At 45.2% G+C, this 19,857-nt stretch overlaps 1 long non-coding RNA gene and 1 pseudogene across 1 annotated transcript; both read right to left on the bottom strand.

Annotated features, from left to right (window-relative positions):
- Positions 1 to 3,326: 3,326 nt before the first annotated feature.
- LOC119283393 lies at positions 3,327 to 8,506 on the bottom strand. Its single transcript, XR_005139043.1, has 2 exons — positions 8,170 to 8,506; positions 3,327 to 3,614 (listed from the first exon to the last, which is right to left on the bottom strand). It is a non-coding gene; the product is annotated as an uncharacterized LOC119283393 (long non-coding RNA).
- Positions 3,372 to 8,127, bottom strand: LOC119283383 (annotated as a pseudogene).
- Positions 8,507 to 19,857: the final 11,351 nt, after the last annotated feature.

Raw genomic sequence — 19,857 nt, 5'->3', positions numbered from 1 at the left:
TTCACTAAGTCCTAGGATTGTTTAGTTCATGATGCCATATGTTCATGTTGTTTCCTAGTGATCCGTGCCCCTTTTGAGGATGATCAGTAAAGGAGTTTTATTAATCTTGTAGTGCTCTATCCATCCATGTCTTTGTTTGCATATATGGAGCACCCTAGCTTGAGTCAATCGAGCTCTACTTTTGCTTCGTTATGAATCTGGGCAGATTGTCAACTTGTTTGCAATTTTGCCGATGTTTTGTAGTTGATCCGTGCATGCTATGCCATTGTTCTTGCCATGTCTAGCTTGCATTTTGTGCCTTCTTGATGGATGTATGCTTGTCTTGCCATAACTTGCTCCGTGGTGAGTGCATCGAGCTCGTAAACATACCTACTTGAGTTATGTTTCAGCATGTCCCTGTTTCCACTAAGTCTGAAACTGATTATGTTTTTGCGATGTTCACATGCTTGCAAATGCATTTTGTGATCCCTTTTGGCTCAAGGTCACTAAGAGACTTTTGTTAAGCTCTTTGAGTAGCTCCATGCCATGTTTTACTTTGCCATGTTCAGGTCCTGTAGCATGTTGTTTTGTTGCTCCGAAGAGGGCTATATGATTTGAAATTTCAGACAAGTGTTAATTTCACTAAGTCTGAGATCTGTTTACCATTTGCATTTTTGCCATTCTTGTTTGAACCTGTTAATGGATGAATTGGCCGTAGCTCAGTGCTAGACTTTTGTTAAGCATCTTGAATGCTTCCCTGCCATGTATTTTGATGTCTTATTTGAGTGCTGTAGCATGTTCATTTCGTTGCGTTTAGAGGCCTACTTGCTGTAAATCGCAGACCGGTGCCAATTTTGAATCGCTTGCCATTTCCAAACCGTAACTCCGATTCCGGTGATCTTTATATTGTTTTCAAGCGATTTCATCTCATCTTTCTAGTGGCACACTTGGTTTTCCAAGTTGAGGCCAGGTTCATGCATTCCCTGTCATATATTGCATATGCATCCCGCATCGCATCCCGCATAGCATATCATCTTTGCATCTTATTGCTTGATCCTTGCACGTGGTTGATTGTGCTATTGTTGCTTGTTTGTCTTGTTTGGGTAGAGCCGGGAGACGAGTTCGCTAACAAGGAGCCCGTTGAGTTTGCTTTCGAGGATCCAGTCAACTCTGACAACTTTGCAGGCAAGATGATCATACCCTCGAAATCACTACTATCTTTGCTATGCTAGTTTGCTCGCTCTTTTGCTATGCCAATGCTACGATGCCTACGACTTGCTTTCAAGCCTCCCAAATTGCCATGTTCAGCCTCTAACCCACCATTGTCCTAGCAAACCGTTGATTGGCTATGTTACCGCTTTGCTCAGCCCCTCTTATAGCGTTGCTAGTTGCAGGTGAAGATTGGAGACCGTTCCTTGTTGGAACATTTATTTACTTGTTGGGATATCATTATATTGCCATGTTATCTTAATGCATCTATATACTTGGTAAAGGGTGGAAGGCTCGGCCTCTCGCCTAGTGTTTTGTTCCACTCTTGCCGCCCTAGTTTCCGTCATATCGGTGTTATGTTTCCGGATTTTGCGTTCCTTACGCGGTTGGGTTATAATGGGAACCCCTTGATAGTTCGCCTTGATTAAAGCTTTTTCAGCAAAGCCCGGCCTTGGTTTTACCATTTGCCACCTAGCCTCTTTTCCCTTGGGTTTCCGAAGCCCGAGGGTCATCTTATTTTAAACCCCCCCGGGCCAGTGCTCCTCAGAGTGTTGGTCCGACCGAGTAGACTGCGGGGCCACCTCGGGGCAACTTGAAGGTTGGTTTTACTCGTAGGATGTCTCATCTGAGTGTGCCCTGAGAATGAGATATGTGCAGCTCCTATCGGGATTTGTCGGCACATTCGGGCGGTGTTGCTGGTCTTGTTTTAACTTGTCGAATTGTCTTGTTGTACCGGGATACCGAGTCTGATCGGAATGTCTCGGGTGAAGGTCTATTCCTTCGTTGACCGTGAGAGCTTGTCATGGGCTAAGTTGGGACTCCCCTGCAGGGATTTGAACTTTCGAAAGCCGTGCCCGCGGTTATGGGCAGATGGGAATTTGTTAATGTCCGGTTGTAGATAACTTAAACCTTAACTTAATTAAAATGAATCAACCGAGTGTGTTACTGTGATGGCCTCTTCTTGGCGGAGTCCGAGAAGTGGACACGGTGTTGGAGTAATGCTTGCGCAGGTTGTCCTCTAATTTCTCGCTCGCGCTTTGCCTCCTCTTCTCGCTCTCTTTTGCGAATAAGTTAGCCACCATATATGCTAGTCGCTTGCTGCAGCTCCACATATTTTTACCTTACCCCACCTATTAAGCTTAAATAGTCTTGATCGCGAGGGTGCGAGATTGCTGAGTCCCTGTGGCTCACATATTACTATTACACCAGATGCAGGACCCGATGATACAACTCCAAATGGCGCGCTTGAGCTCAAGTGGGAGTACGACGAGGACTCTCAGCGTTACTATGTTTCTTTTCCTGATGATCAGTAGTGGTGCCCAGTTGGGGTGATCGAGACCATGTCGCTTGTTGGGTTATCTTTCATTTTGGCGCCGTAGTCGGGCCATGAGTGTTTAGATGATGTATGTTATTTATGTACTTGTTTGACGTGGCGAGTGTAAGCCAACTATGTTATCCCTTTTCATTATCTATATTACATGGGATGTTTGTGATGATTACCCGACTTGCGACATATGCCTTCAATGCGATTATGCCTCTAAGTCATGCCTCGACACGTAGAAGATATAGTCGCATCGAGGGTATTACACATTAAAAATAAAAATGCAATCTTCTCAATAATAAAAAGTCCATATTATTATTGATAAAAATACCATCCTATTGGTAATAAAAATGCCTTGCGCTTGGTAATAAAAATGCCATGACATGAGAAATAAAAATGGCATCTCTCAAATATATAAATGCGATCTATCAATAATAAAAATGCCATGACATGAGAAATAAAAATGGCATCTCTCAAATATATAAATGCGATCTATCAATAATAAAAATGCCATCTTCTCAATAATAAAAATGCCATCCTATTATTGATAACAATACCATCCTGTTGGTAATAAAAATTCCATGCCATAAGAAATAAAAAAACTCCTATTGATAATGCACAGGAGGTCATGGGTTCCACCCCCCTACCTCATGACCTTTGTGACGCGTCCGCCAGGAATCAGTGTACCACGAATGACTGGATAAGATCTGCGTGGCAGTGGCCTTGCGCGGAGATCCATGCATGTGCAATGTACAACGATGAGGGCGTTCGCTGGCTCTTGCCTCCTGGCTGACGTATGTCAGCTACCATTTCCATATTAATTTGATCACATAGTATATGTAAATTGAATGGCACTTAATAGTAACATGCAAATAAGCATAATACTGAAACGCTCATCATCGATTCGTCACATGTCTCATACAAATAAGTTTCTCTCAAGGGAGTTAAACATGTGGATGCATCCGCCTCTTGCTAGGAAGGGATGAGCGCGGGCTGCCTTGGTATGGAGTCTGAACAAGCATCAAAATCTCAAAACCCAAACATCTCCAGATTTCCCACAAAATCTGAGTCCCACCATCACCTATCGCACATCAGCTACTACTCTCTGACCAAGACAATACCTAACTTGATTAGAATGTCAAATATAGAACATGCAGTGTAAATTAGAAATTCATAAACAACAGATAACTCTAATCATGTTTTAGCCTGGAAATTTGAACTTGGAACAAATCACCAAAGAAGGCTGCTGCTACTTGGCAGCGTTAACTAGGAATCAACTACTGATTCAGTTGTTTGGAACTTTACATCACTGCTATTGCCAAAGACACGTTGCATTTCTCCCATGAAAATCCCCACAATGATGAACTCCATTTGAGAAATAGTTTCAGAAAAGAAGTGGACAGCTTCATAACTGAGAATACGTTAACTACGCCCTCTGTCCCATAACGTAAGACGTTTTTTGACTCTAGTGTAATGTCAAAAAATGTCTTACATTATGGGACGGAGGGAGTATTATATAGGAATAACCTAAGCTACAGTGTGCCAGGACAGGGAACATAGCTCTAAAAATTGCTGTTCAAAAGCTAAATCACTCATATACTGCATACACGTTTCAAGATAATTTCTCTATGACCAAGGCAATAGCTAACATGATTGGAAAACCATCAGGTTGAAATGCTTGAAGAGACATTTGGACAAACTAGAAGCATGCCCCAAGAACACAACAAATGTGGAACACAAGGGGCCAAACACACATGAATTAGACTAAGCATATATATGGAGTCTCATCAACACAGCTCCTTTTTCAAGAAATGTGTCACTGTGAATCTGTGATCACCTGGAATCGTGCTTGATCGAAGAAATGAGGGGAGCACACAAGGTAGATAGGAGGTTGTTGCGGCCTCCCTCGGAGCATACATGCCACTAGGTATTGCAGTAATCTCAATCATCCTCTTCCTGGACATGTCGATGCTGAAATTAACTCTGTCCACGTTGAGATGCAGCAGGTTGGTGTCCAGTGGATCGACAGCAGCAACAAAAGGCATCTCCTTGGCATTACCTCCACTAGGCAAAAGATCAACCGACACTCTCGTCGTCGAGCGTGAAGGATCTGATATGGAACGGGTCGACCTCGGCAAAGAGCAGCCTGCCGGCGCTGACCCCCATGTGGTGATGCTTGATAAGCCGCCTCATTTCGCTCTCGGCCAGTTGGTCAGGAAGCATGCTGTGTGCCGGCAGCTCGACGGGGCAGAGTTCAGGCCGGTCGCTGAACGGATCGACGCAGATGGCGCCCCAGCTCACGTCCACCCACCAGAGCCGGCCTCCGAAGTCCAGCACCTCGTGAATCATGTACATTCGCCGGTGAGGCGGCATCGGGGAAGGAAGGACCAGCTCCTCCCAGTCCCCCGACTCCGAGGAGAACCGGCGCAGCAGGAAGCGCCGCCCGCCGTCGACCTCGGTGAGCTAAGCAGCGGCATACCTCTTGGGCGGCCCGCTGGCGCCGTAAGCCTGGGTGAGGAGCCCCATGCCGTTGGTAAAGGTCTTCTCGGCGCCGTCGAAGTCCGGGAGGCGGAGCAGCTGGCCGGTGACCGGGTTGCAGACGAAGCGCGCGAACCTCTAGTAGAGGAGCTTGAGGTCATGAGTCTGGAGGCGGGCTCTGCAGGTGTCCAGGAGGAGGAAGCTGTGGCCGCTGGCGGCGTGGACGAGGCCCTTAAACAGGCTGATGCACTTGGGTTGGGGCGGAAAGGGGTCGATGTCGGGGGCGTGTCTGGGCATGGAGACGGAGGAGACGGACGGCGGCGGGGCGAGCGAGGACGACACGCTTCCCGTGGAGCTGGACCCCTGGGAGATCCGGTACATCATCGCCCAGGGAGGGCGCGCGGCGGCGGTGGAGAGGGTGCGGCGAAGGTGGCCGGAGACGGCGGCGCGGAGAAGGGACAGCATTTTGGCGGCGGCGGATTTGGTGGGGGGAGGGAGGGGAGGATTCTCGCAACAAAAAAAAGGAGGGGAGGAGTACTTCTGTTGCGTGCAACCGGAGCGGAGAGGCCGAGAGAGAAGGCGAGGCGGCTCTGCCTGGCTGTGGCTGGTTCACGGGCACTGGTTCCCGCAACTCTGACCTTGGTTCCTTACATGGTCTATCTCAACTGGCTAATTTGTCTATCTCAACTGGCTAATTTTATGGCGCACATGTCCGTTTGACTGATCTAAACGGACGAAAATAAACAAAACGTATGTTCGTTTGGACCAGCGCGTTCGAGTTGTTCGAAGCATTGCCGGTCCATAAAGTTGGCCGGTTGGGATAGACCACGCGAGGAACCAATAGCCAATAGGTCGTCTCATGTCACTGACGGTGGAAAAGAACACGTCCAGTTTTTAGTTGAGTCGGACGAAAATAAACAAATTTTATGGCGCACCGGAGCGGAGAGGCCGAGAGAGAAGGCGAGGCAGCTCTGCTGGCTGGTTCACGGGGAGAACGTATCTGGTGAAACGAGAGAACTGATGCACCAGATGCACCAGCGCGGTATGGGCCGTTGGATTCGAAAAAGAGGGACAGGATCCGGTCCGTTGATGGGCCTGGCGTTACATTTGCAAAACAATCCTTGCAGTACACCTAAATCCAGCGATCTGACCTCTCTGTACACACATTGTCTTCCTCCTCTCGCCTTATTCTGTACCAGGCCGTCCAGCGGCGCGCTAGGGTTCGGGAAGGCTTCTCCGTCGCCTCTCCCCCTCTCCTGGACCAACTCCCCTTCAGTCTTGTACCTAGTTTCGGCCCCGTTGAAGCACGAGCGCCCCTCCTCTTCTCTGAGTCGCGCCCAACGAAGACGCCATTGCCGCCGTCGAGCGCGTAAATGTAGCGCCGCTGCGGCTGTAGCTCCGGGGGACGACGAGGAACTACTGCCCAAAGGAGACGGCTATCTTCTGCACCTCGATGATCTTAGGGTATGTTCTCTTATCCCATTATCCATTTATCATGCTCATATTGGGTTCTTCCGATTTGTGATTTTTCCCTAATTGATTCCAAACTAGTGTCATTGCGAACTTGATTAAGTAGTATGAGCACCAGATTTATGTATGAGATACACGGCTGCAAATACTCTAGTGCAAAATAGCCCTTGCAAACTTGAATAAGCAGTGTTCTGAACCTTAATATGTACTGTATTTTCTAGCATAGAAAAACCATATTTATGCAAACTCTAAAGGAAGATTTGTGCAGCTGTGCGGTTGAATAGGACCTGGCCATCGTCCTTTACAGCTCAGGATCTGAGGTATAAGCACCGAATTTGGTTGTTCTGTTACTAGTTGTTCATGTGGGGTTCTTGTATATGAACTTCTTCCAGATTGCTGATATGAAGTGGAAACGACATTTGCAATGTTGAATTAAACTTTCTATGGTAATTATAGTTGTTCCGGTTCCTCATTTTTGTAAAACCCTTGATCATGTTCAGTTGAACTTTCTATTTAATTACTAGTTGTTGATGTTCCTCATTTTGTCTTGCTGCAACTGCAATCCACATTGTCCGCATGCTAAGTAAAAATCTTGATGTTTTGTGGTTATATTTGCACAAAAATAAGCAACCATGGAGTCCATGGGAAGTGCCGCCTAAGCATTGGGTCAACTACGGCAATGGGAGTTGAAGATGATGCCAACAGTTTTGCCTTGGTAATTTATTTGTTGTATTGGTCATCGATGTACATCACACCGTTTTCGTCACCTAATGTTTTTTTTTTCTTGAAATTTCTAGGGCACGATCCATCAGGTCGAAAACGATGGAAATAGCTACCATACGCCAACGCGAACTAGCAGTCTTCTGTTTTGTGTAAGTAGTTTTCTTTTTCTCACATCCAATGCATGAGTTGCAGTTTATGAACTGAACATCTTTTTATTTTGCATATCCAGGGGTCAAGATATGATCCCGAGTGTGATCCTAACTTACAACCCGTAATTGGTATGCAATTTGATACCTGGGAGGAAGGTATGGCATTCTTGCTTTGTACTTTAGCAAGTTCATCTCAAATTCATGCACTAGCAAAGGGCCAAGCATATTACTGAGGATTTACTTTGTTGAATATTTCCGTTGTTAAACCTAGAAGACTGTTGATTGAGGTTAGTTTCGGTAAAGTTGCACAAAGTTATGTTCTACTCCAGGTACAAGTCAGGAGCCGGTTAAGTCTGAATTATTTCTCTCCGTAATGATTTTATATGTGATTTGATCTAAGTTCATGCCCCTCTGCTGTTGTGCAGCGGGAGGTTAATTGAATTTGTATCTATTTACCTGGTGATGCAGATTAATAGTTGTTTTATGGTCTCAGGCTGGGGACTGATCGACTCATTTTTTAGGCGAACATAAAGAGTGACCAGGAGTTATGTAAATCTGTAATTACTTCTTTCTTCTCTTTCTTTTTGCAAGTGATGCTTTAGCTAATTTGTTAACCAACAAATCTCTGATCTGGCTATTCTGTGGAAAAGAATGATAAGTCGCTCGTAACCATTTTTCACATACAGTCATTACATTCATGCACAAATCTTACTTTATAGCCTGCAGGAGATATGGATACTGTTTACTCTTTGCCTGATTTCTAGCCCAATGGTGCAATTGGGGGAAACTGACAGATGGGAAGAAACGTAATACTTTGGATAATCGAATAGGAGATCATACCTTGATACTTTAAGCTGCAGAAGGTGGCCGTATTCTTTGCGATGGTTGGGTCGACGTTGTCCGGACCTAAAGCACGGCGGCGCTACATGTACGCGCTCGCCGGCGGCGCAGCCGTTACACGGGAGAGGAGGGGCGTTGGCACTTGTACGACGCTGGAACTAGGTACAGGACACGGGGAAGAAGAGGTCGAGTAGCCCAGCAGAGGAGGGGAGGGAGGAGAGAGAGGCAACGGAGCAAATTGCTAACCCTAGCTTTGCAAATCGCCGGTGTACAGGTACAGAATGGAGCAGAGCAAAGGAAGAAGGCGATGGATATTGGCAGGACTGCTTTGCGCAGATGAATAACTTTGCAAGGTCCATTGTGTGAAATGTACCAACTGCCACCTTATACTAACATCCAGCCCGTCTGTTCTCCATCCAATGGCCCAGAATCGACCGTCGCATCCGTAGCACCAATCCAGCCGGTGCACAGGATACGTTCTCTGGTTCACGGGCACTGGTTCCCGCAGCTCCGACCTCCCTCTCACAACCAGGCTTTCTTTTCCACTATCAGTGAGACGGCCTATTGGCTATTGATTCCTCGCGTGGTCTATCTCAACTGGTCAACTTTTAGCGTGCGCGTCCGCCTTACCGACCCAAACGGACGAAAAACGAACAAAGCGCTTGTTCATTTGGATCAGCGTGTTGGAGTTGCTTGAAGCATTGTTGGTCCATAAACTTGGCCGGTTGGGATAGATCACGTGAGGAACCAATAGCCAATAGGCTGTCTCACTGTCACTGATAGTGAAAAAGAACACGTCCAGTTTTTAGTTGAGTCGGCAGGTACGCCCAACGGGAGGTCGGCCCATTAATGTCGACATGGCCACTAATTAAACATAATTATATATAAATGGCCAGTCAACGTCGGCCAAAGTCCACTTGTGGACCCGGCTGGTCCACGAATAGGACTGCTCCGGCCAAGTGGGGGGCGGCGGTGACCGCTTGTTCGTGGGTGTTGGCTCGCGCTCCGGCTCTGGGTCGGCCTTGGGCTCGACGAGGGGCGGCGCCAGCGGCGGTGGCGACACGAACATGGGTGCCTGGACGGAGTTCCCCATCGCGGAAAAAGCTAGGGATTGTTCCAGCCCATCCCAATGGGCGTCCTCCTCGAGCCGACTCGCTTCCAGCGTGTGCTGCAGGGCCTCCTCGAGGGCGGCTTGGTACTCCGCCTCCGCTTTCTCTTTCTTTGGCTGTACCCGCAGGGGTTGCGGTGGAAGTTCGTGGTTGATGTGGACGCCGACGCGGCGCTCCTCCTCGTGCTCTAGCGCAAACCAGTGCTCCCAGTTGGGGAAGTCTGGCGCGTACTCATGCATGGCACGCTGCTCCGGCATGAGGAGCTCACACTGCCGGTGAACCTCCTCAGCGTACGCCCGCGCGGGCCGCTGCGCCGCCGGGATGGGGATGCGCTGTGGGTCCAGATGCCAGCCGTGTGGTAGGTTGACATCTGGATACGGCACGGGCCGGCGGTACTGCCACTGCCACCGCGCCTGGTGGACCGAGATGTACAACCGCTCCTGCACCCGCGGTGGCGTGCCGCATCTAGCCGACGGTGATGTAGCAGGCTGCCCGTGGGAAGAGCTTGCTCCGGCGTTGAACTTCCCCTTCTTCCCTCACTTCCCATTGAAGAATCCCATGGCTAGTTGGATGCTTGCTGGCTGGCTAGGGTTTCCTGGTCGCCGGCGAGGGAGCAAAGACGGCCAGATGTTGGCGTGGGTGTGGATGAGGCCGGGCCTCGCCGCACGCATCCATTAAAAAGGACGGGCATGCAACCCTTCTACACACTGCCATGCGGGTCCGGTGTCGGTGGTCATCATAAATATGACCACGGGTGATAGTTGGGCGATCGACATGCGGGGCCGCGGTGGACATCGAGGGGACGCGTGGCGCGTCCGCGCCGACGCATTTCAGGCGCAATTTTAGGCGGGAAGGGTCCACGTGGACGTGAAGTGGACAGTTTTTGGGAATGGGTCGGTGCGTTGGACCGGCATTTTTGTCCGCCGCGACCTAAACAGATGTGGATGGACGAAATGGGTTGCCTGGTTGGAGTTGCTCTTCCTTCCCACAATCCCCATCTTATCATGGTAGTTGAAGGAAAGATTCAAAACCAGGAGAAGGGTCGGGCGCATCTCCAAAGCTGACCCGCAAATGCATCCGTCCGTGGACTCCTCGAACTCTTGGAGGCGGAATAGCTGGGCGGAGACGGGATTATAGACAAAGCGTGTGAACTTGCGGTAGACGAGCTGCAAAGGGGCGACCATGAGGAGCACCTCGACGGGAAGGCCTAGGTCGGAGAGCGAGTGATCACTGGAGCGGGATTGAGGGTGCCCAGGAGGAGGAAGCCGTGGCCGCTGGCAGTAGAGGTCGCCCTGGCTCATTTCCACACCATTGATGCCCGCAATATATCACGGGGCCTGCCGATGCCTGCGTTGACGCGTCCTGTGCCGGAAAGTCCTGCCGTCGCAACTAGTCCCGCTTTAGTTATTTTCTATATGTATTAAGTCGTAGTGCGACTCATTTTTGGCCCTTACTCTCTCCATTCCTAAATATTTGTCTTTTTAGAGATTTCAACAAATGACTACATACGGAGTAAAATGAGTGAATCTACACTTTAAAATATGTCTATATACATCCGTATGTGGTACTTCATTTGAAATCTCAAAAAGACAAATATTTAGGAACGAAGGGAGTATATATGAATGAAATGTAGGTTGATGAATCGTTCGTAGAATGTTTGTTGCTTCGTGCCATTGTGGCTGACGTGGGAGAGAGATTGAGGAGAGAGGGAGGGATTAGCGTCTGAGCGAGGGGATTGGGTGAGGGGTCACGACCTACCCCACGACGTGCACGCGGTGCATGAGGAGGGGGCGCTCGCGCACCCCAAAACGGCTAGCACGCGAGGAGAGCCCACATTCATTGGCCATTTAAAATTACTGCCGGGTTAAAACCAGCCGTGAGGATCCAACGTATCAAATCACACAGAAAACCATTTTGACCATCATTTGACGGCTGAGAAGGCGGGAAATCGAGGGAGCCTCTTGGAGCCAAGTTGGCTAGCAATCTTATAGGTTAGAATGTATTAAGTCATAGTGCGACTCATTTTCCGTGCCTATATATGAATGAAATGTAGGTTGATGAATCGTTTGTAGTTCTAGTTTAGTGGATCATTTTTAGTTATATTTGAATGAATCTGCATGTTGTGCTTGGTTGGGGAATTGAAGAAGAAATAGTTAGCCAATGACATATGGGTGCCACATGCAAGGAAATTTTGGAGGTTGTATTACATCGATTTTAGTTTGCGCGTAGACCTTGGAGCCTCCATTATTTTCAGGAAAATCTGATTCCATAAGTGAATCTTAAAATGGTGACACATGGCAATTTCCATGACCCACAATATTCGCTCTCATGCCCTCTCCCAGGAAACAACTCAATCGTTTGGTTCCATACATCCTCCCGAGAGAATGACCCCTCTATAGCATGACACCCTCATATGATGTAGCATGAAAATTATTGGAAGTATGTATGACAACTACTATGTATAGCATGGAATTCTTAAACATGCGGACAATGATACGTCTCCAACGTATCTATAATTTTTGATTGCTCCATACTATTATATTATCTATTTTGGATGTTAATGGGCTTATTTTTACACTTTTATACTATTTTTGGGACTAACCTATTAACCGGAGGCCCAGCCCAAATTGCTGTTTTTTTGCCTATTTTAGAGTTTCGCCAAAAAGGAATATCAAACGGAGTCCAAACGGAATGAAACTTTCGGGAGCGTGATTTTTGGAACAAACGTGATCCAGGGGACTTGGAGTGGACGTTAAGAAACAATCGAGGAGGCCACGAGGCAGGGGGCGTGCCTATCCCCCTGGGCGCACCCTCCACCCTCATGGGCCCCTCGTTACTCCACCGACCTACTTCTTCCTCCTATATATATTCATATACCCCGCAAACATCCAGGAGCACCACGAAACCCTATTTCCACCGCCGCAACTTTCTATACCCAAGAGATCTCATCTTGGGGCCTTTTCCGGAGCTCCGCCAGAGGGGCATTGATCACGAAGGGCCTCTACATCAACTACATGGCCCCTCCGATGATGTGTGAGTAGTTTATTTCAGACCTTCGGTCCATAGCTAGTAGCTAGATGTGTTCTTCTCTCTCTTTGGATCTCAATACAAAGTTCTCCTCAATTCTCTTGGAGATCTATTCGATGTAACTCTTCTTTTTGCGGTGTGTTTGTCGAGATCCGACGAATTGTGGGTTTATGATCAAGTTTATCTATGAACAATATTTGAATCTTCTCTGAATTCTTTTATGTATGATTGGTTTATCTTTGCATGTCTTTTCGAATTATCAGTTTGGTTTGGCCTAATAGATTGATCTTTCTTGCAATGAGAGAAACTCTTAGCTTTGGGTTCAATCTTGCGGTGCTCGATCCCAGTGATAGAAAGGGAAACGGCACATATTGTATTGTTGCCATCGAGGATAAAAAGATGGGGTTTATATCATATTGCATGAGTTTATCCCTCTACATCATGTCATCTTGCTTAAGGCGTTACTCTGTTCTTATGAACTTAATACTCTAGATGCATGCTGGATAGTGGTCGATGTGTGGAGTAATAGTAGTAGATGCAGGCAGGAGTCGGTCTACTTGTCACGGACATGATGCCTCTATACATGATCATACCTAGATATTCTCACAATTATTCGCTTTTTTATCAATTGCTCGACAATAATTTGTTCACCCACCGTAATACTTATGCTATCTTGAGAGAAGCCACTAGTGAAACCTATGGCCCCCAGGTCTATTCTCCATCATATAAGTTTCCCATCTATTTTATTTTGCAATCTTTACTTTCAATCTATATAATAAAAATACCAAAAATATTTATCTTATTATTATCATCTCTATCAGATCTCACTCTTGCAAGTGGCCGTGAAGAGCTTGACAACCCCTTTATCGCGTTGGTTGCGAGGTTCTTATTTGTTTGTGTAGGTACGAGGTGACTCGCGCATGGTCTCCTATTGGATTGATACATTGGTTCTCAAAAACTGAGGGAAATACTTACGCTGCTTTACTGCACCACCCTTTCCTCTTCAAGGGAAAACCAACGTAGTGCTCAAAAGGTAGCAAGAAGGATTTCTGGCGCCGTTGCCGGGGAGATCTACGCCAAGCAAGACATACCAAGTACCCATCACAACTCTTATCCTTCGCATTACATTATTTGCCATTTGCCTCCCATTTTCCTCTCCCCCACTTCACCCTTACCGTTTTATTCATCCTCTCTTTCCGTTCGCCTCTTTTCTGCTTGCTTCGTCGTTATGGCTAGTCCTTTATCCGCTCCTTTGTCTCCCGAGAATGAAGTTCTTAATTTTAAACAAAGGGAGGGATAAAATCTAAAAGATGCCTGGTACAGAATTTGCAATGCGCAAAATAGATCTACTAGGAAGCAATCTACTTCCGTTCTTCTTCGCAATTTTTATGTAGGCATCACTCCTTGGAATAGATGTATTCTTGATACCATTACCGGAGGAAATTTCTTGGGTAGCCATACTTTTGATTCTTATAATGCTATGATAGATTTGTTTGGCCCACCACCTCTTTTGGTTAACGGAACTATTTTAACTTTGGAACATGTGATGCAACAGCTTGAAATTATTGAAAATAAAGTTGCCATCGTAGAGTTAATTGAAAATTTGGATAGAAAGATCCATAACCAAATTACCCAATACAGATCTAAGGTAGGAGTCACTCTTAATTTTTTTAAAGAAAAGGGACCTATGGTTAATGAAAAGATAGATCAAGATTCCACTATAATTGATAAAATTGAGGATATTATTACCAACCTTGGGTCTGCCTTTTCTTCCGTGAAAAACACTCCTCCTAATGCTAAGATTGCCAAATTGATGTATGTTCCTAAAAATAAGGGTGAAACTTCTAGTAAGGAAAATGCGGACCTCAAATCCATAAGTGTTCACCCCAATTTTCTCACTATCCTTAAGGAACCTTTTGCTACAAATGATTTTCTTGATTTCGTGCCTAGGAGTTTGATAATTAATAAAAAGAAAGAGACTCCTAAAAGCTATAGATGTCTTATTGAAGAATTGCCTACCAAAGATGGCAATACCTAGATCTATCTTTGCTTTTATGCCTAGCTAGGGGCGTTAAACGATAGCGCTTGTTGGGAGGCAACCCAATTTTATTTTTATTCCTTGCTTTTTGTTCCTGTTTAGTACTAAATAATTTATCTAGTCTCTGTTTAGATGTGGTTTTATGCTTTTAATTAGTGTTTGTGCCAAGTAGAACCTTTGGGAAGACTTGGGGAAAGTCTTTGCAATCTTGCTGTAAAAAACAGAAACTTTAGCGCTCACGATATTTGCTGCCATCTTTTACTGGAGAGTGTGATTAGTGTTTGTTCCAAGTAGAACCGTTGGGAAGACTTGCGGAAAGTATTTTTGATCTTGCTGTAAAAAATAGAAACTTTAGCGCTCACGAGAATTGTTGCCATTTTTCATTGGAGAGTGATATTTAGTTAATTCTTTTTGAAGATGATTAATAGATAAATTCCTCATGGCCAGCAGTTTATTTTAGAATTTTTGGGATTCCAGAAGTATTCGAAACCTACAGATTACTACAGACTGTTCTGTTTTTGATAGATTCTATTTTTCGTGTGTTGTTTGCTTATTTTGATGAATCTATGGCTAGTAAATGAGTTTATAAACCATAGAAAAGTTGGAATACAATCGGTTTAAAACCAATATAAATAAAGAATGAGTTAATTACAGTACCTTGAAATGGTGGTTCGTTTTCTTTTACTAACGGAGCTCACGAAGATTTTCTTTTAAGTTTTGTGTTGTGAAGTTTTCAAGTTTTGAGTAAGGATTTGATGGATTATGTAACAAGAAGTGGCAAGAGCCTAAGCTTGGGGATGCCCAAGGCACCCCAAGGTAAAATACAAGGACACCAAAAAGCCTAAGCTTGGGGATGCCCCGGAAGGCATCCCCTCTTTCGTCTTCGTTCGTCGGTAACTTTACTTGGAGCTATATTTTTATTCGCCACATGATATGTGTTTTGCTTGGAGCATCTTGTATGATTTGAGTCTTTGCTTTTTAGTTTACCACAATCATCCTTACTATACACACCTTTTGAGAGAGACACATATGAATTGGAATTTATTAGAATACTCGATGTGCTTCACTTATATCTTTTGAGCTATATAGTTTTTGCTCTAGTACTTCACTTGTATCCTTTAGAGCACGGTGGTGGTTTTATTTTATAGAAATAATTGATCTCTCATGCTTCACTTATATTATTTTGAGAGTCCTTTAGAACAACATGGCAATTTGCTTTTAGGCATAATAAAAACTTTCATATAAGTGCATTGAATACTAAGAGAAGTTTGATACTTGATGATTGTTTTAAGATATGGAGATAGTGATATCAAAGTTGTGCTAGTTGAGTAGTTGTGAATTTTAGAAATACTTGTGTTGAAGTTTCCAAGTCCCGTAGCATGCACGTATGGTAAACGTTATGTAACAAATTTGAAACAGGAGGTGTTATTTGATTGTCTTCCTTATGAGTGGCGGCCGGGGACGAGCGATGGTCTTTTCCTACCAATCTACCCCCTAGGAGCATGCACATAATACTTGGTTTTTGATAACTTGTAGATTTTTGCAATAAGTATATGAGTTCTTTATGACTAATGTTGATTCCATGGATTATACGCACTCTCACCTTTCCATCATTGCTAGCCTCTTCGGTACCGTGTATTGCCCTTTCTCACCTTGAGAGTTGGTGCAAGCTTCGCCGGTGCATCCAAACCCCATGATACAATACGCTCTATCACACATAAGCCTCCTTATGTCTTCCTCAAAACAGTCGCCATACCTACCTATTATGGTATTTCCATAGCCATTCTGAGATATATTGCCATGCAACTTTCCACCGTTCCATTTATTATGACACGCATCATCATTGTCATATTGCTTTGCATGATCATGTAGTTGACATCGTATTTCTGGCAAAGCCACTGTTCATAATTTTTCATACATATCACTCTTGATTCATCGCAATCCCGGTACACCGCCGGAGGCATTCATGTAGAGTCATATCTTGTTCTAGTATCGAATTGTAATATTGAGTTGTAAATAAAAAGAAGTGTGATGATCATCAGTAATAGAGCATTGTCCCATAAAAAAATAAAAAATAAAAAGGCCAAATAATAAAAAAGGCCAATAAAATAAAATAAATAAAATAAAAAGGGGCAATGCTACTATCCTTTTTCCACAGTGCTTAAAGTAGCACCATGATCTTTATGATAGAGAGTCTCTTGTTTTGTCATTTTCATATACTAGTGGGAATTTTTCATTATAGAACTTGGCTTGTATATTCTAACAATGGGCCTCCTCAAGTGCCCTAGGTCTTCGTGAGCAAGCAAGTTGGATGCACACCCACTTAGTTTCTTTTGTTGAGCTTTCATACATTTATAGCTCTAAGTGCATCCGTTGCATGGCAATCCCTACTCCTTGCATTGACATCAATTGATGGGCATCTCCCTAGCCCATTGATTAGCCATGCCGATGTGAGACTTTCTTCTTTTTTGTCTTCTCCACATAACCCCTTCATTATATTCTATTCCACCCATAGTGCTATATCCATGGCTCACGCTCATGTATTGCGTGAAAGTTGAAAAAAGTTTGAGATTACTAAAGTATGAAACAATTGCTTGGCTTGTCATCGGGGTTGTGCATGATGAGAGCATTCTTGTGTGATGAAAATGGAGCATGACCAAACTATATGATTTTGTAGGGATGAACTTTATTTGGCCATGTTATTTTGAGAAGACATGATTGCTTAGTTAGTATGCTTGAAGTATTATTATTTTTATGTAAATATTAAACTTTTATCTTGAATCTTTTAGATCTGAACATTCATGCCACAATAAAGAAAATTACATTGAGAAATATGTTAGGAAGCATTCCACATCAAAAATTCTGTTTTTATCATTTACCTACTCGAGGACGAGCAGGAATTAAGCGTGGGGATGCTTGATACGTCTCCAATGTATCTATAATTTTTAATTGCTCCATGCTATTATATTATCTATTTTGGATGTTAATGGGCTTACTTTTACACTTTTATACTATTTTGGGACTAACCTATTAACCGGAGGCCCAACCCAAATTGCTGTTTTTTTGCCTATTTTAGAGTTTCGCCGAAAAGGAATATCAAACGGAGTCCAAACGGAATGAAACCTTCAGGAGCGTGATTTTTGGAACAAACGTGATCCAGGGGACTTGGAGTGGACGTCAAGAAACAAGCGAGGAGGCCACGAGGCAGGGGGCGTGCCTATCCCCCTAGGCATGCACTCCACCCTCATGGGCCCCTCGTTGCTCCACCGACCTACTTCTTCCTCCTATATATATCCATATACCCCGCAAACATCCAGGAGCACCATGAAACCCTATTTCCACCGCCGCAACCTTCTGTACCCAAGAGATCCCATCTTGCACTACAAAAAAATACACTTCCGTGATGATACGTGTTTATCATAGTAGGTCGCGTTTTTTGTCATGCATGTACATCCATGACGATTTTATGACAGAATCAAGATAGTCACACCTGTGTTGTCGTAGAAGTGTTCCATGACATTACCAAAATTATCATCACGGAAGTGTCCACTTCCATGATGATAAATCGCGTGTCACAGAAGTGCTTTCGTCAAGGGTGACCGACACATGGAATCCACCGTAATGGAACACCGTTAAGCTATCGGGTCGGGTTTTGGATCCGATAACCCGTTAACAGCCCCGACCAATGGGGATTTTCCACGTGTAAAATCATCATTGGCTGGAGGAAACACGTGTCGGCTCACCGTTGGGACATATGTCATCCGCTCATTGGACCGAAGGCACCTATGATACGGTGACACGTGGCACGGCCCAACAGAGGCCCATTCCTGTGAAAAGGTCAGCCCGTTTGACTTGGTCAAAAGGTGGCGGGCCGGCCCACGGAAAGCCTGTTAACGGCATGTTCGCATGTAGCCCATTTACAGCCTGCTAACCTAGGGCCCATTACGCCCTATCCGAATTAGGCCCAGTAGCATCATCTGGGCCGTCCAATATGATTCAGCCCGTTTTAACTTCCGGTCCATGTGTGGCCCATGACTTCTTTCGGCCCATATGAGGACCTTTGTAACTCTTGGCCCATTAACGGCCCATGGTGAAACTGGCCCGTAATGAACAGTGTATCACTTTATACCCATTAATGGTCTGTTATTCCATTGGGCCGTTTCCAGCCCAAGTTATCTTTCGGCCTTCTCAGGGCCCATTGATTCTTGGGCTCATTTGCAGCATTCGGTTACATACGGCCCGTTACTGTCATTTTCTGCTTGTGGGCCAAATTCAGCCCGTTGTTACACTCGGCCCGTTTGCGGACCGTTAATATGTTGGGCCGTTTTCATGTAAAAAAAACCCGTTGGGCTGTTTTCATAGAGTTATCAAATACGGCCTATTAACGGCCCGTTATGGTCCACGAATAGTACGGCCCATGATTGGCGAAATGATGATACGCCCCGTAGAAGGCCCATGGATCCTACGGCTCGTATGAGGCCCATGGATAGTACGGCCCGTAGAAGGCCCATGGATCGTACGGCCCGTAGGAGGCCCATGGACCCTACGGCTCGTAGAAGGCCCATGGACCCTAAGGCCCGTATAGAAGGCCGATGGATCCTACGGCCGGACAAAGGCCCATGGATCATACGGCCTGCAGGAGGCCCATGGTTACAATAGTCCGTGTGTTGCCATGCTTATTTTGGCCTAGTTACCAAAAATAGGCTATTGTGGCCACTAGAAAAAAACAGAAAAAGAACTGCAGTGACTACATGCAAACAACTAAACAAGACAATAAGGAAATAAATAAGCAAGCAATTAATAGTAGCCTATTACCGCTATTACACATATTACATCCACTGGGCATCAAAGTTCGCCACCGGTGCAAATATAGGGAACAAAGCAGCACATTACATACACTGGCCGTCAAAATTGGCCACCAGTGCAAATAAACGCGGCAGCAAAACAAGAGCATAACTGAAACAACTTCAGAAGAGCTCAAGAAACGTTATCCTGGGTATCCACCATGCTGGCAATAAGCTTAGCAAGCTGATTAGCTTTGTCCTGTTTGGCGCTAAATCCTCCAACGCTTGCTGTTGCACCAAAAAGTATGCATCTGAATGCTCCAGGGACTCCCGCAGTCCTTCCGCTTCTTGTCGCAGCACATCTAATCGATGTCTTTCAGCTTGTAGTTGAGACTCAAGAAACCGAACTGATTCAGACAGTGAGTTTGAATAGCTTGTGCAAGCGGTAGTGGCGAGTAACTCGAACACTAAACCAAGACAAGACTTTGGGGTTGTCTCGCTGTCTTCAAGATAGTCTTCCTTAGCTGTTTTATCAGCTTTGTTGGAGACCAACAAGGATGTGTCACTATCCTGAACCTTATTTGCATTACTTCCTTTACCATTGCTTAATAAGGCACTCTTCCCCAATATTCTGTCAGCATTCTAAAAGAAGAAACAAGCAGACACATAACAAGTTTAGCATGTACTAGTATATGAAACTCATTTCGGTGAACCAGTTCATTAGTAAGGT

This window comes from Triticum dicoccoides, chromosome 1A, assembly GCF_002162155.2.
Source record: "Triticum dicoccoides isolate Atlit2015 ecotype Zavitan chromosome 1A, WEW_v2.0, whole genome shotgun sequence".
In the NCBI taxonomy this organism is placed as follows: domain Eukaryota; kingdom Viridiplantae; phylum Streptophyta; class Magnoliopsida; order Poales; family Poaceae; genus Triticum; species Triticum dicoccoides.
Note: the sequence above shows the minus strand (reverse complement) of the source record. Positions and strands in the feature narration are given on the sequence as shown.